This window comes from Amblyomma maculatum, chromosome 6 (genome assembly GCF_055883805.1).
Source record: "Amblyomma maculatum isolate TAMU_Amacu chromosome 6, ASM5588380v1, whole genome shotgun sequence".
In the NCBI taxonomy this organism is placed as follows: Eukaryota; Metazoa; Arthropoda; class Arachnida; order Ixodida; family Ixodidae; genus Amblyomma; species Amblyomma maculatum.
Genome location: NC_139349.1, coordinates 36,987,291 through 36,999,549, shown reverse-complemented (window position 1 = coordinate 36,999,549; position 12,259 = coordinate 36,987,291). Strand labels below are relative to the sequence as shown.

Genomic DNA, 12,259 nt, shown 5'->3' with positions numbered 1-12,259 from the left:
GGTTGCGTGAAGTCCTCAGAGCGCATGACATGGCCGAGATGGTAGAAACTACGAACTCGGACTGCTTCTTTAGGGTGAGAGGAGCAGCAGTGCTCTTGGATGCATAATCAGACACTCAACTGCTATGACACGCGGGTGCATTCTACCTAAATATTGATTAAAGCGGGACTATACTATATTCATGTCGGGTGGTCTTCCACTTAATGTGGTAGCCTACGACTGTATGCAAATCAACATGTTCGAGACAACAGAAACATAAAATTAAGAAATTAGGCATTATTCTGGAGGGTAGTCCTGTGCACGTGCGCGAACAGAATTTCGCAAGGGGAAACCAGAACGGGTGTCAATAGAGCTGTCGCGTAATACTCATAAAGGCGCCTTTTTTATGGCCTGCAGTATTGTATAAATAAATAAAAAATAAGTGTCCTCCAAATTTTACCTTGACTCTGGAGCGATAGCGACAGAAAGGAGCGCTGGGTGTGAAACCTATAAAGCTTTCGGTTCATCTCCACGACACTTGTACGCTTCCAGCACTGCCGTTTTATCACTTCAAATTCTCGGATATATGATGAACGCTAATCTTCACCTGCGGTGTGCAGCTTTAGTTGATTTGGCTATCTATTTCGCCTGCAGCGAGTGATGACAAATGTTAAGAATATCTACTGGTCCCATCGCTTCCCGCTCAGAGTATAAGATACCGCAGTCAATTCAATTTCTTTGTAAACAAGAAACCGATTGTGATATTTAGGGAATTGATGCGTTTGACAAAACGTTTTAATTCCTTCGCTCACCCCTTGTACTCCGTTGAGCCTCGCTAGGAAGCGAAGACATTCGGTAGTATACAAAATTAGACAGATAAAGGAGACGTGGAGGTAAAACAGGGATGTTATCCGTAACGGTATTGCTGTTGGCTGGGCTGCTCTGGGGAAGAGGAAGATCAAAAGGGGGAAGAGTGAAAGGGCGAGGAACAAGTTTCCATTAAAGCCAATCGCTCTCAAGTAAACAAAACAACACCTTGTAGGCCTTGAGGATACTCGGCTGCAGTGGTAAAGGACCGAGAATATTATGCGCGGCTAAAGGGGGAAGATCGACGCAGCCCGGAGCAAAACGCAGCTTTTGTCTTTCGCTCGGAAAAGCAAGACACTCGGACAGGATATGATCGATTGTCTCCTCGCAGCCATATATTTCATAGTCACAACTGTCGGCCATTCCAATCTGGGAAACATATATGTTTGTAAAAGCAACACCATGCCATTGACGGCACAGCAATATGTTACTTCGCTACCCGCTATATAGCGTAGAAGATGAAGGCGCCGTGTACGGTCTAGTGTCCTTTGGAAACGATTGTAACACTTCCTCGTGTTTCTTCTTGAAAGTGTAAGCTCCAACGCCAAAGAGCGCCAACACTCTGCGTCAAATCTTGATACAGGAACATTCACTTGAAGTCTATCGTTGTGGGCAGAACGGGCAGTCTCATCCACCCGGTACTTCCTTTCAATACCGCAGTGCCCTAGCAACCGTTGAAATACTCATCACTTTTTGATATGGCGCCATAGTAGAGATTTCGATCTCTTTAACGAGTTGTTCATGCAGTGTAGTGCGGCTTGCAGGCCTTGAAGGATGCTTTGGAATCAGTGAAAAAACAACTAGTCATGTGGAGGTTCTCGGTTTTTAAACTCAACTGCGCCCCGTAGCCAGCTCGTTCTGCACCAATTGAAGAAGCGAGATAATTCGATTTCCCCTTCATCAAGATGGAGCCAGCGCGTTTTACCGCAGACGCCGCGGAACTGGTAGAGTTAACTCAGTAATCTGCGTCGACATGTATACAGTGCGGTGACTGTGATTAGAATGAAGATGACCCAACGTCATTTGTTTCAGAACAGGCGATATATGCCACCTTCCTTCATAATTCCAGGAATAGAAAGGTAACCTGTGTTCCTGTAGTATCTATAGTAGTGAGCGTGGTCTTATTTTTATATTCTGGAAGAATATTAAGAAAAATTGTGTTATTGCAAAGCACATGCATTTATTCCTTTGTGAATCGGGAACCTCTTACACTACAGAGAAAAAGTGTCGTCAGAAGGATGAATGTATTAAAATTAAAACAGACAGAGCTGTAAGAAAGAATGCACGCAGCGTACCTCACACACCCGCTTCTCTTCAGAGCTGTCCAGAAGGTGTAAGGAGCAGCGGTTGCATACAATGATAAACTATTGCTGAAGAACCGTTTTTGTTAGCAATATTCGAAACGATCTCAATTGGATGTAGGTGCCCGACAGGAAGACGGATGTGCGACATACATTGGTACTATATTAGCGTCTATGCTGCGGCAGATAAGATGAGCTAGTATTTGCATTCATATTTTAGTGCCCTCTGTTCATAACAGTGAAGCGTATGCAATGTGGGCACGATGGCTGCCATCCAAATCCATCGGCCAAACTTGATTTCATCTATGCTAAAAGAATAACCAGTACAAGTCACCGCATCGACATCTCCGAGGTTCATTATTCACAAACCTCAGGACAATTTTGGAAAAAGTAAAGGCATGCTAACTATGCGTTTCCTTTACTATAAGAAACAGACCTTCTCCTTATATTCTAAAATATTCTCTACCACGCGGACTTAGTACTAGAGCAAAATCTCAGGATAATTTTATTTATCGTTATCTTTTTTACTGCCTGTTCTCTTTTTTTTTTTTCGAAATAAGCCTAGCACCAGAAACGCATTACAGAGCGGATTGAATGGCGGACACGAAACTACCGGTCCACGATTCGTTTCCATTCGCAATACGAGAAGCGCGCGCAACAACCATCTCCTCCCGCATACTGACTTCAAAGCCAATTGTTGCAGGAAGGTGCTGCCCTGTAAGCGTCGTATCGGAATACCGCCGCCGCTCCGACCATATATAACGCCACTTACAACCAAAAAGAGGGCTCGCACTAGCGCTGCACTCGAATTCCTGAGCGCCCCCTCTTCGGTTCGGCGAAGGACAATGCATGAGATCGAACGAGAAAAAAAAAAAGGAAAGAAAAAGGAAAATGAAGGGAAGGAAACGCAGTAGAAGCCTTTTCCAGCTACGACATTTCTTCAAGCATCTGCATTCTTCGCCACTTCCGGAGCGCCACAAGACAAGCGCGTACGTCTCTTCCCCACGGGAATTGTATTATCTAAGAATTCCACTCTTTTACGGACCTCGAACGCAGGCATACACATACACAAGACTTCTCAAGAACAGAGCTTTCCTGGAGCGGAACGATGGAAGAAGGGACATACATAAAGAAGGATAAATAGGGACACTCACGGCAGAATCTAAGCAGAGAAGTGTCGCTAGGGAGGAAAGTACGACGGAAGGGATGATCTTAGGAGAAAACCAAAAAAATTTGGTTTTTTTTTTGCGAACTTTCCTGGCGACAAGAAGAGAAGCGGAGTAAAAAAGGGAGTTAGGGAATGGCAGTAATGGGGAATGAAGGGAGTAAGTGCGTAGAGGACCAGCACGAAATGAAGGATGAAAAGGGGCCCCACAAAGAAGAAAAATTAAGGGAGAGTCCTCGCTGGCCGAACACGCGCACTTGCTCCCCTCATCTCGAGGAGCGGCATCGTCGAGGGGGCCAGCAGCAGCGGCGGCACCGTCACGCTCGCATCATTACCGCTGGCGCGCCGGGCAGGCCTCGGAGAAAGCGGCGCGCGCGCGGGAAACCCTGTATCTCGACGAAAAACCGTTCCGAACAAAGCGCGCGTTCCGGCCCCACAGTCAATTAGGCTTTGACGTCGAGCTGCGTCGGCACCAACGGAAGGGTATGAGGGGAAGCTAGGAAACCGAGGGAAAGAGGAATATAAGGAGAAATAGAAAGTGAGAGGGGAGGTGGCGTAGGTGGGTCACGCACACACTTTGAGGGATAGCGCCTTCACGTTTGTGCGTTCACTCAAAATGTTCGTGCCGTTCGCTGCTCGTCGTCCTGTAGTACAACGCGGCGCGAGCGTGAGTCGCGCGCGGGCGCGCCACTCAGTTCCGCAACGCCCGAGTTCAACCACTTTTCTGCCCCCGACCCCCCACCCCCAGATGCTTCGCACTCCTGCTCCTCTGCTGTCTAGTTTTCGCCGAGAGATGAAGCAAACAATGACGGCTCGAAAGCAAAGAAAAAAGGACAGAGATTTAGAAATCCACTCTCCGCTTCCTCCCGGTGAGTCGGATACAAAACGGCCAGCAGACGATGAAGCTTCGGGGTTCTAATCTAGCGCCATCCAGAAACGAAGCCACGCAGAGCTGCGCTCCAAGCGGTTTTGTGTGCGCGAGTCGAAGGACGAGACGGTTTGCGAACTTTCGCAACACGGCGGAGAGCGGCAGCAGCTCACGCGCAGAGCACAACCCCTCTTCTTTCAACTCCCCCCCCAGCCCCCTCTCGTGAATTCAGCGGCAGCACTACCAGTTTGTACTAGAGTGCAATAGCGAACCAGCTCGTTTTCGTGCTCCAGTCCCTGTAACGCTACTCGGCATGCTTCCTGATATTTAGTTGTGATACTTTTTTTATGCAAACGAAAAGACGTTTGGGAATGATTTATGTCCGCGCATTGGTCCCCGTGTATCCGAGACGATCTATTTCTTCTCTGCAGTGCATATGGAACTAGGCGCTTTAGCAGTTTTGGTTTGAACCAGCCGACTATTGAAAATGTACCCGTACCTGGATTTTTTCTCCGCATATTTCGCACAAAATACAAGTTTGGCAGGACCTTTTTTCCTCTCCTTTATGCACTTTTCCGAGGTGCTGCTTATACGAGTGTGTCTGGTGTTCTTTTTTTTTTTTTTTTCTGAGGGTTACTATGCATACGCGCAAAACTCAACATGAAGCAAAGTCGAACAAATTACGCAAGGACGCCATCAGGTTGCCTAAGAATCGTCTTTTTTATTTTTTTTCTTGAAAGCATAGTATCTAGCGGGTACGTTATTGTAAGTGCTTCGCAGCTTTGTCAGCTACCTAGAATATTGCATCCTCTTATCCGAGTCCACTGAGTTATCAGAACTGAAGATTTTCTTGCGAATGGTACTACCGCGGCCTTGCTAGGGTATATAAATACTGCGATTGCGAGAAAAAGAAATTGAGAATAACTATGGAAGACACATAGACGGGGCCTATTCTTATACCGGCGAAGTCGAACCAGCTATCAGTGAGTGCATTAAAGGGAGCCTGCGTTTCCACTTACAAAAGTTTCGTCACATACTTCTATTTTGAAGATAGTCACAACGAAGTAAGATGAAAATTTTTTCAAAGGCGGTCCTGTGCTGGTACAGGTTGCATCCAATGTCGAACATCTTATTTCATTGCGCAACGCATGGAGGTGCTCAGCGAAAAAATAAAATAAATACCTTTCTGTGAATACACAACTGTGCTGTTCGAAGAGGAATAAAGCCGATTCTCCTCCCAGCTTTTTTTAGCGGCCATCATCGCAGCCCTTCTTTAGTGTACGCATATATTTCTCCATAGAAGGAGGACCATTTATTTATTTATTTGCTTATTTATGTATACAGTATTTATTTATTTATTTATATATCATACTGCGCAGTCTCATTAACGCCTTAGTGAATGAGCGACCAAAACAAAAAGAGTAATGATAAGTTATAAAGTGCAATGACAGATTGCATATGCCAGCTAGACGAAAAAAGTGGAAAGCAGAACATTGAAATAATAAAAACTCCTCAGTAACGTAGTGTATAAGTCACAGAAGTCAGACGGAGCATCCCAATGAAAGCGTTAACAATACAATGGTAAACGGGAAGAAGAATAAAAATGTATAATACCTAAATCCATTCATGATAATTTAACAACTCATTAAACGCTGATGGTTATTTGCCGACACAAGGAAAACAGTATTACTGAGTACGCGATATGAATTCTAACCATGGCGCGAATTTAGACGTCTGCATTAATGACTAAAAGATTGAGACGATTCCATTACTTGATCACGATGCCAAAGTAACAATACAGGAACTCGACATTATGGCATCAATATTCACTATCTGTCGTCCGTGTTTCTGTTTCGATCGTGAAGTTATTTCATACGAGACAAAACGGTGCAAAAATTACTGATGAAGCTTAGGCCTCATCGGTCTGCTTAGGCGATGATTCGGCGCACTGCATTAGGTAGCCAGCGAGGAATATGAGGCCAGGGAACCTCACTCAGCACGTGCACCAAGGCGTTGAAGCATATATAGGTACCTATATGCTATGAAAGACGAATCTCAACAAATGAGCGATGATTCGGCGCACTGCATTATATAGCCAGCGAGGAATATGAGGCCAAGGAACCCCACTCAGCACGAGCACCAAGGCTTTGAAGCATATATAGGTATATGCTATGAAAGACGAATCTCACCAAATGCATTTCACATCAATTTTGCTTGCCGCCACGATCCACTGCCATCCTTCACTTTCATAGCCGATTCTTCGGCCGACTGAAAAAGATTCCTTCCCTTTATGCCGGTAAACCTCTTCTGATGACGTTTTCTGTTAGAACAGTGAGTCGGAAAGAAGAGAAGAGCAAGCTGCTGAGACTGCGTACACATCGTATTTGTGTCTGAGAGAATGGGAAGCATTCCTTAATGCAGCCTGAAGAATTTTGCTCTTGCAACAGAGAGGCCTGGCAGGCTACTCCAAATGAATTCAGTAGTTCGTGAAAAGACACACATCAACGCAAGTTCTATGCCAAGACACATATCCCCAAAACATCGCTCATACCATCCAGGTAAATATTGCGCGTCCTGCGAACCCGCCCCCCCCCCCCTCCCCCCAACTGAACCAAAAAGAAAAAAAAAAGTGCGAGTCCTGTTCTATAAATGTATCCACGCACTCACAGCGAGCGCAGACATGCCTGATGTTGCGTCTCTATTACGCTTCCCGCAACGGCGACGCGTGTGGCCTCCGATGAAAGCCCGAATCAATCCCAAATCCTCTTTGTGAGGCTTCTGCGGTCAGGGAATCTTTCGTAAGGGATCGAAGGGGCTTCACTACCGCCGCAGAGATGATGATGCGGCTAACCAAATACGACATTTTCTGGAGCCCAGGCGCGCGATCTGCCAGAGCTATTTCAGGCGCTGTCTCCAAAAGCACTTGCGAATGAAGACTGTCACGGCAGTCTCTCTCAGTATTAGTATTACTGTCTGAGCACGACTATTTGCGTAGTGAAACGAGCTATGAGCCCATGAATGTCCCGGCTGCGTGTTGAAAGGAATCTGTGCTGTCAGTACTGCATGCGGGGGTAGTCCTGCGGCTCCGCCATAATAGCAGTTTTGTTACGCTGAGTATAAAAACGTCGGCATTTATACAATGACATTACGAAAACGTGAACTCCTTAGATTCAGTAATAGAGATTAATGAACCTTTCAGGCACTGCACGCATAGATGCGTCTTTGTAAGTGACTTCACAAGGGTGTGTTTGCCATGTGCAAGGTAACGTCAACCTTCCGGGCTACGTCATCGGCATCAGAGGAAACGGGAGGGTATATCAGCTAGCAGTGACGCCCTTTTTTTGGAGGAATTTAGGTCTATTCTGGTCGGGAACGAAATTGTTGTTATTTTTTAGTGTTATGATGCAAATGCTGGTGGCCAAAGTTTAGCAACCTTTGCAGCACGTTCTACAACATAGTTGCGCTGACGGATTTAGTCGGTATTCTTTTCATGATTACTAGCGTCACATGCGCAGGCTAAAAAAAATATCATTTCGTTTAGTCATTTAGCGATCCTCTCTAGGAGCTTTGCGAGAATTCTGGCTAAGTCCGCGAGTGCGCTCCCGAAAAAGAAATAAGAAGGAAGCTGCTGAACAGAGACGTCTACGGTGGAAAGTTGCTCCCTTCTAACGCCTTATTTCTTCCGAGTCGAAACCTTAACCAATGGAATCATGGACCCGTCGGTAGCATCGAGAGCTCGGTTAACTATCAGTGCTCGTGGCTCAGCAATACTATTCGCGAGGTAGTCGTTAAACAGAGGAAATGGAAAAGGATACGGCCGTTCTTGGAATTCTTCATGGCGCCTAAGTGAAGAAGCGTGCTTCAGAGCTTTGCTGCACCGTCACGGTTGCTAACATTTCCTTTGGTTGAGTGTAGAGGGAGATTGATTCTACTGCGTACCGATGATTGTAAAATTGCGCGACTGTACGGAGGTTGATTTAAAAAAGACTCGGAAGAGAGGGCGTTAGACATATTTTCTATTGAGTAGATATATTGAATATGTACTCTCTGACGACTAAAATAAACCTTACAGCAAGTAGTTACAAGTGAAGGTTTTTGGAACACCTTTTAACAGTGAAGAAAATGGGGTATATTCTGAGCTAGTGTTATGTACGCGTTCACGACAATAGGCTACGCTTCCGTCGGGTAGCGAAAACTTCCTTTTAGATTTTTCTTTGGTTACATTAAGTAGCCAAAGCAGCCTATGAAACCGACCACATTCGTTCTTGAAAATAATTTAGGCAAATGTAGAATATTTCAAGACACTTTCATGAACATATTGAACATATAAGCATGTGAACATAATTTGTGAACATATATAGGTCTCAGTATCCAATTCGTAGTAAAATATTGCTTCTGAATTTTTTCCTGCTTTAAAAACGTGTAATTAGGACTGCTCTGGAAAGCGAGCGGGCGACCTTTCGAAATTAGCAAACAAATAAAAAAAAAGCTAGAAGCCTGCTGGGGCAATACATGCAGATATAATGATCGCTTCGGTGCAGTTCTACGATCATGTAAAAAAAAAAAAAAAAAAAAAAAAACGCTGTTCAAAAGTTTTTTCTAAGATGCTTGTCTAAAATTTCTGGGTAGGTGTTAGGAAACTCGTTATAAAACGTTTTATCACGCAGAGGTAGACAATCAGACCACAGTCGCTATCCAGACCAATTTCGATTATCAATAAATTATCATCGGTGGTCACACTGGCTTCAGAAACTTCGAAGCGAAACATTTTTTTAGCTAGAGCCCCTTGTATTCATTATACATTGTAAAATAAAATTTTGTTTTCAGGCATATGATCTGCAGGACGCCTACCTAATTTTCGAGGTCATGTTCTGAGGACGCAATTTAGGTAGATTTTCTAAAATTACATATTATCGCAAATGTTATTGCAAGAATCTTGGATAATTGGTATTCTGTTTTACTTTTATTTGTACTGAACAGACATCCGCCTTGACATCAAGGCGCTGTTGCTATTAAAAATGTTTCTGTACTATTAAATAAATATATATGAAAGAATATTCAATAGTATATGTATAAAATATTTAGATCATAATAGTCACAATAGTCATATAATGATAACAGAAAAATAACAAGAACGAATTCTCATAGTGAATAAATAAAGCATATTAAAATTCAGAAAATATTGCCCCGACAACTTTTGAAACGTTACAACAACCGTGACTACTAACGGTTGAAGCAAATGCATCTGTGATACTTGTTGTTGTCTGCACTACTACCACAGTTTTGCCTTCGGTGCAAATATTTCTAACATTAATGGCCTCAAAACCATTACAAACCTAGTGGTCAGGTTCGGCATGTAACGTCAATACGAGGATTCTTGGCCATTGAGACATATATCAAGCGTGCCAATTTTTCATCTCTTCAGCAGGGGAAATAATGGCCAAATTAAAGAATACTTTTCAAGAAACCACCAAAGTGTGCACGCTGCAGCCGCCTAGGTTCTAATTAAACGCTCGTTACACGTATGCGGCCGTTCACTACATGTGCCCGATGTGAAGCCAAGGACAAGCCGAGGATGTTTTCGCGCACTGTGAGGGTATAATACGAAGCTCCGTAATCGCGACATGGTGTGTGGTGTGGCGATAAGTATTTCGTTTCCCATTTCCTCCCACGTGCTGTAAGTGCACGAGGCCGCTGTACGTATAGCGATTAGGGGTAGAGGACAAGCTGCAACGGAGGCCTCCGCTAAAACGAAAGGCTGCTGGCTCGGCTGTGTTTGTTTTGTGCGGAAAATTCGGCAGTGAAAGCAGCACTGACAGGAGTGGAACATGAAGCAGAGTTAAGGCAGCACCCTACTCCAAATATCACTTTGGTGATACGGTGCCACACTGCGACGAAGAGAAAGGTTAGCACCAGGGAGAGTGGGTTACCGTAATACGAGCTCGAAATATTTAAAATGACCCCCACAGTTTAAAGCAACTTACTTTGTTTCGTTTTTTTTTTTTTTTTTTTTGATCGCAGGCTGTCTCGATGCTACATTTTTAGTGCAAATGAAGGGATCTCCTGGGGCATAATATTGCGTGTCAAAACATTAATGAAGGAAATGTAGCGAACTATCGAAGCTTAAGATGCGATTGGCTCTTAGCCCATGTATTGTACACTGGGAAACATCTCACCGCCATGAAGATGTATTATTATATCTAAAGCTGCATCAACAGGAACCATATATTCAATTGGGAACACTTATCCATTTAAAATTACGACTGGAGCATTGCTGCCCCGCCACGGTTGTTAACATTCCCTTCAGTTGACTGTAGAAGGAGATCCCACCGTGTACCGATGGCTGAAAGAGGGACAGTCTTTGAATTTGGGTCTCGTCCGTAAACCTATTATTATGCACCCATTACATGTTCCGAATGAGTTGTTTTCTTCTTCTTCTTCTTCTTCTTCTTCTTCTTCTTCTTCTTCTTCTTCTTCTTCTTCTTCTTCTTCTTCTTCTTCTTCTTCTTCTTCTTCTTCTTCTTCTTCTTCTTCTTCTTCTTCTTCTTCTTCTTCTTCTTCTTCTTCTTCTTCTTCTTCTTCTTCTTCTTCTCTTTCTTTTTCTTTTTCTTCTTCTTCTTCTTCTTCTTCTTCTTCTTCTTCTTCTTCTTCTTCATCTTCTTCTTCTTCTTCTTCTTCTTCTTCTTCTTCTTCTTCATTGTTCTTGGGCATAATTTCCTTTTATTTGTTGACGTTGGTGTAGCTTTTATGAGTCCGTGAGAGGCGAGCGGACAACTGCATTATTAGTTGCTGGCCCTTGTTACTGGCTGTACATCGCAACCAGTCGCTAACCGGCGCGTCAGGCAAGTGGCGGAAGCTGGCGTCGATTTGGCGATCTTGCGATTACAGGGACTGACCACTTGCTGGTGTAGTATTATGCTGCCGTCCTGCTGACGTCACTCGTACAGAGATTGAAAATTGATGTCCATTTTAAATAAATCCTCATAAAATATGGCCCTAAATTTTTCAATGCTGGCTTATTCTATTCGAACTGCAAATTGTCTGCGTTATTCAAGTCGAGCATGTACTCAGTGTGAGGCGTGTTAGAGGCAAGGGAAATGGGCTGTCCAAATTCGATTTGAAGTTACGCAAGGTTAGCGAATTTCTTTAAACCTTAATTTACCCCTCTCAGCCTATGCGAAATTCCTGAGACAGGATTCGAGCGAGTAGCCAAAGGCATGGCGACTACATCATCTAAGAAACAGCAAGACCTAGATCTCACATTCTGAGATAAATCTGAGTTAACTTACGTAAATCCGTACATTAAAAGACCGAGGTTCTGACCATTCACAATTTTTATGGCATCAGCCTTGGCGCGCGTGGGGGCTGTACTCGCAGTTTTCAGCAACACTTTTCGGATGGAACTTAGATAGAACGTCCTGGATTGCATAGAAATGTACACCACTGGAAAGAAATGATGATGTTATTGTTGACTGTCAGATCGAACTCTCGACAAACTGTTGGCGCTGCAATTCAATGCAAATGCAACCTAAGCTTTTTCTGGATTCGCTCATTTATTTATTTATTTATTTATTTCTGCTAATGTCTCTTGTGCTACATTACATGAGAGAATGACCGTTAGTACATATATATATATATATATATATATATATATATATATATATATATATATATATATATATATATATATATATATATATATATATATATATATATATATGAAGGAAAGGAGCCAACACTCTCAAGGTTCGTATACAGACAACATAAAATACCCAAGAAAGTAGCAGGGGGGACAGCGGCCGATGTAGCTCAGTTGGAAGAGCACCGGACGCGTTATCCGGAGGTCGTGGGTTCGGATCCCACCATCGGCACGTTGTTTTTTCATCTACTTTGAGTCTAATTATCTTTCCCCTTAACAGATTACATTACTAATTTCTGTGATCATCCAAGTAAACATTAAGAAAAAAAGACATAAAGTGCCATCCCCAACGCTTTCCTTGGCCTCGCCGACTGTTGGCTTCTTTCCTTCATGTATTATAACGAGCACCCTCATTTCCCTTTGATTGATCTGCTTGTAGC

The 12,259-nt window shown here is 43.6% G+C and overlaps 1 protein-coding gene and 1 non-coding gene across 3 annotated transcripts in view; one reads left to right on the top strand and one right to left on the bottom strand.

The window, feature by feature from the left end:
• Window positions 1-12,259, bottom strand: part of LOC146185531 (nephrin-like) — a 177,868-nt gene that overhangs the window by 150,704 nt on the left and 14,905 nt on the right. The window lies entirely within an intron of this gene.
• On the top strand, window positions 11,979-12,051 carry TRNAT-CGU (transfer RNA threonine (anticodon CGU)). Its single transcript has one exon. It is a non-coding gene; the product is annotated as a tRNA-Thr (tRNA).